This window comes from Lipotes vexillifer, unplaced genomic scaffold (assembly GCF_000442215.2).
Source record: "Lipotes vexillifer unplaced genomic scaffold, Lipotes_vexillifer_v1.1 scaffold1516, whole genome shotgun sequence".
NCBI lineage: Eukaryota > Metazoa > Chordata > Mammalia > Artiodactyla > Lipotidae > Lipotes > Lipotes vexillifer.
Window position 1 is genome coordinate 89,616 of NW_006780501.1, and position 4,539 is coordinate 94,154.

The following is a 4,539-nucleotide window of genomic DNA, read 5'->3' on the forward strand; positions in this document are numbered from 1 at the left end:
TTTAAAGTTTTGCTAAATAATATTTATATGATCACTTAACAAAAATGTTATATGTGAGTCTCATAAGCTGTGTAATTAAGGCTCTTAGAGAATATTTTGTATTCTTGGTACTAGGAGGTCCTTAATGTTGAGCAAGAATTGTCATGTATCTGCTTAGGTACTGCTGATGTTAGTTTAGGGGCAAGCTACAACTATTCAAATAATTGAGTTAAAGAGACCTCATAACTTGGTGAATTTAGTTGAACACAGTATTCACTAGAGTCTCTTGTAATAGTAATTTAAACTTGTAGCAATAACTTCTGAGGTTAAAATAATTTTTTTTCCTGTGGACTAATTCAGTCCAAATAACTTAGAAATTAAAAAGCAGGAAAACTAGCTTTTGTCAGCCTGAGAATAAAGAGGAATGTGAAGATTGTATTAGCTGTGTATCTTAATATTTTAGGGTCTGTCATCTAATTTTTTACTTTTTTCCTTTATAAGTAAAGCAGTTTTTTAAAATTTTGTATATTTAAAAAAATTTTTGCTGTTGTATGTGTGGGAATCCAGAAAGCAAATTCTTGTTTTAAATAAGGCAATTCAATTTTTTAAAAATAGATCTTATTTATTTATGGCCAAGTTGAGTCTTCGTTGCTGCGTGCGGGCTTTCTTTAGTGGCACCGAACGGGGGCTACTCTTTGTTGTGCGTGGGCTTCTCGTGGTGGCTTCTCTTGTTGCGGAGCACGGGCTCTAGGCACGCGGGCTTCACTAGTTGTGGTGCACGAGCTTAGTTGCTCCGCGGTATGTGGGATCTTCCCAGACCAGGGCTCGAACCCATGTCCCCTGCATTGGCAGGCGGATTCTTAACCCTTGCGCCACCAGGGAAGCCCAAATTCAAATTTTTATATGTTTATTCTAAAAGCATTTGTTTTGAATTATAAACATATTATATTATAAATTTTTGAAGGCAAATACTGTGACTTATTTATCTTTTTTTCCCTAGAACTTTGTACATTACCTTACATACAGAAAGCAATGAGTATGATTAGTTTGAAGAGTTATTTTTTGAATGAATTAATCTATGATGAAGTACTATATCCAACTAATTTTTTCCTTTTAAGTTTCATTGATTAAAAAACCCAGAGAAATATAAACTAAAACTTATTTAAGATTATGTTTTATTATGGAAGGTGAAGAATAGGTAACAGTTAAAGATTAATGTCACTTAGCATCTGAAAAATTCAGATTTATTAAAATAGTACATTATGAGGAGATTATTCATTTTTACACAAGGATGCTTTTAAAAAACTATTTGTAATTTAATAATTTCAGACTTCTTCAAATAGTAAGAGCTTAATAGAATCACCATTTTACTTATTTGGGTTCATTCAAGAAAGAACCAATTATGTAGAGTGAGTTAAATGTTTATGTTAAACTTATCAAATTTAAAAATTGAGCTTTTTATAGGAAAAATGATTAAGTATGTGTATATTTAATTTAATGAAATCCACTTTAATACTAGGTATCTTTATTTTATAGGAAGGAAAAGAGATATAACTTGCTGCCTTGTGTGGAGTCACATGATGATCAAAATTAGATCCAAGAATTTCTAAACCCCAAGTTTCACATTTCAATATTTGGCTTTACTTAAAGTGACTCATAAAATTGACTGATATCTTGTGTCAGTACTTAAATGACAATTTACAGAAAGTCAGCTCTTCAACTTGATTGGCGACAACCCTTCTCAGCCAAAAAGTAAGTGTTGCTGCCACTACTGATACTAGTGTATGTGCTTTTGTACCAATAACTTTGCATCAGGAGAAAGGATGAGAGGTAGGCACATTTCCTTAAAAACAAAAACACTTAAAATTATTAAGGTAGCAAATGCTCACATAAAAACAAATAATGTGAATTAAAATATGAGTAAAGTAGAAATGAAATGATTTCTCTCTGTGCCTGGTGATCACTACTATTATTAGTTTGGTATACATAGTCATGTATGTTTCTTTTATGCATAGATAAAAATTAATTATTTCTAAAAAAATTCTAAAGCTGTTACGTATCTTCAAAATTTTTTTTCTCAACAATATATCCTGTACATATTGACAATGGCAGTACCGTGCTAAAAAGAGTAAGGAAGATCTTTGTCTTCTGCCTGAGTTTGGTAGGGCTGCCATGACAAAGTATCATAGACTAGATGGCTTAAATGACAGAAGTTTATTTGCTCACAGTTCTGGAGCCTAGAAGTCTAAGATCAAGGTGTTGGTAGGGTTAGTTCCTTTTGAGGGTCGTGAGGGAAGGATATGTTCCAGGCCTCTCTCCTTGGCTTACAGGTGGTCATCTGCTTCCTATGTCTTCAGAGGGTCTTTCCTTAATACGTGTATCTGTGTCCTGACCTGCTATTCTTCTTTCTTTTTTAAAAATAATTAATCAATTTTGGCTGTGCCAGGTCTTAGTTGAGGCACATGGGATCTTAGTTGCAGCATATGGACTTCTTAGCTGTGGCATACATGTGGGATCTAGTTCCCTGACCAGGGATCAAACCTGGGCCCCCTGCATTGGGAGCACAGAGTCTTACCCACTGGACCACCAGGGAAATCCCCTAATCTGCCCTTCCTTTAAGGAAACTGGTCATAGTGGATTAGCGCCCACACACTGTCCCATTCATATATATATATATATATATATGTATATATATATATATATGGTATATAGCTATGTATACTCTCTTTATATATCTAGTTAAGCATCACTTGTATCCATCTCCATTGCTGTTACTTTAGTTTAGACCTTCAGTACTGTTTCTCTTTTTTCCCTCCTCCCCTCCTCTTACTCTTCCTTTTTCTCCTCCACCTCAGCTTAAAGTAATATATATACATAGTTTAAAAAAATCAAACAACCTAAAAAGGCTTTAAGGGGTTTAACCTCAGTTTTTTGAAGAGTGCTTATGCACATATATATGTGTGCTGTCTGTTGCATAGTTAGTTTTAACCATTTTCTAATGATGTTTATCATGAGGATTTATGCTTTCTTACAGCTACGCCTTCCTTCCCTCTAAGTATCTCCCAACATAAAAATCAAATCCGTATTTGATATTTTCATTATGATGACCATATAAATACTGTTCACTGACAAGCATGGTAATATGCTATTAATATGCCATTATATATAGAATAGCATATGAGAGGATACATTTCTTTTTATTTTTTTTCTTTCTTCTGGTGTACCCAGCAATTAATACTTTTAATGTTTTTTAATTTGCTAACTTGTATTGAAGTCTATAGCTAAATCTTCTCACACTCTCAAGAGCCTCTCAATTCAGTTTTTTATACTGTAAAACTTGTCAGGTAGTCTAAAAGTTTATACTTTAATCATCTTTTCTTTGGCCTCCTAGAGACGTTGCTCCTGAAGGTACTTTTCTCCTGAATTAGTCTGGACTGGTTGTTCTCTAGGCCTACTGAACTTCTTTTGTTCTGGGACTTTGTATTGTGGTGAATGCCATGTTTTCTTCATCCTGTGTCTTCCTCTTTCTTGACTGAGTCTCATGTTTTGGTGGATTGTATAGAAGCTTCCTGAGAAAGGGTGCCTGGGAAGTAAATCTTGTGTGATGTTGCTGGTCCTTACTCTCACACTTGTTGAAAAGTTTGAATTCTAAATTGAAAAATAATTCTGGTAAGAATTTTATAAGTATTACTTTACTGTCTTTTAATTTCTGTTCTTATTACTCTTGATCTTTTCTACATGATCTGTTTCTGCCCCCCAACCCCTACAGATCTGAGCATATTCTCTTTATCTTTTTTGTTCCGAAATTTGGTAATTATATGTCTTGGTATAACTTTTTTCTTGATTGTTGTACTGAGTATTAGTGGGATCTTTCAACCAAGAGATTTTTGTCTTCTGATCTAGGAAATTTTCTTACATTATTTCTTTGATAACCTACCCCCTGCTTTTTCTCTATTCTCTTTCTATAAATTTTATTAGGTGAGTGTTGTACTTTTGAAATTGATTTTCTAACAACCTTGTGTTCTCTGTTTTGTTTATATATATACTTGTGTGTGTGTACGTATGTATGTATATATAAATTTTTTTTTCTCTCGTAGTTCCACCTTTGAGGACATTTTGGTTTTTTTAACTGAATTTAAAAATTTGGCTATCGTATTTTTAGTTCTATTTTTGTTACTGAACATTACTTTTTATAACATCCTTTTTTGTCTCATATCTCTAAAAATGCTAATTATATTTTTTCTAGTATTTGTCTTGCTTTTTGCATTATCTCTTTTCCTTAGGACTCTTTATCTGTTTTATTGATTTTGGTCTGAAAGACAAGAGGTTTTCCGAAAATTTCTGATGCTAATTGGTCGTCTGTTACTGAGGCACTAAAATGCTTCCTAGGAGGTCTGTGCTTTGTCAGAACTTCTAGGGTGGTGATATTTACTGTATGTTCTTTGGTCTGTTTCTTCAGGTGGGAAATGTCTAATTTTCCTGGATTGGAATAAGCCTTACTTTGTTCTTTTATTTTAGCCTAGCACCTCATCCCTGCTTTGCTGTATACCTGGCATTCCT

General features: G+C 33.6%; 1 protein-coding gene across 2 annotated transcripts in view; it reads left to right on the forward strand.

Annotated features, from left to right (window-relative positions):
- The first annotated feature begins 1,522 nt into the window (after nt 1-1,522).
- ZNF280D (zinc finger protein 280D) overlaps nt 1,523-4,539 on the forward strand; it is a 94,455-nt gene continuing 91,438 nt past the window's right edge. The window contains exon 1 of one of the 2 annotated variants that reach the window (XM_007453688.1): nt 1,523-1,564. The gene's annotated coding sequence lies outside the window, so the exon portion shown is untranslated. Of the gene's footprint in view, nt 1,565-1,709; nt 1,732-4,539 lie in introns of those variants that run through there. The other variant, XM_007453689.1, reaches the window with a different exon arrangement.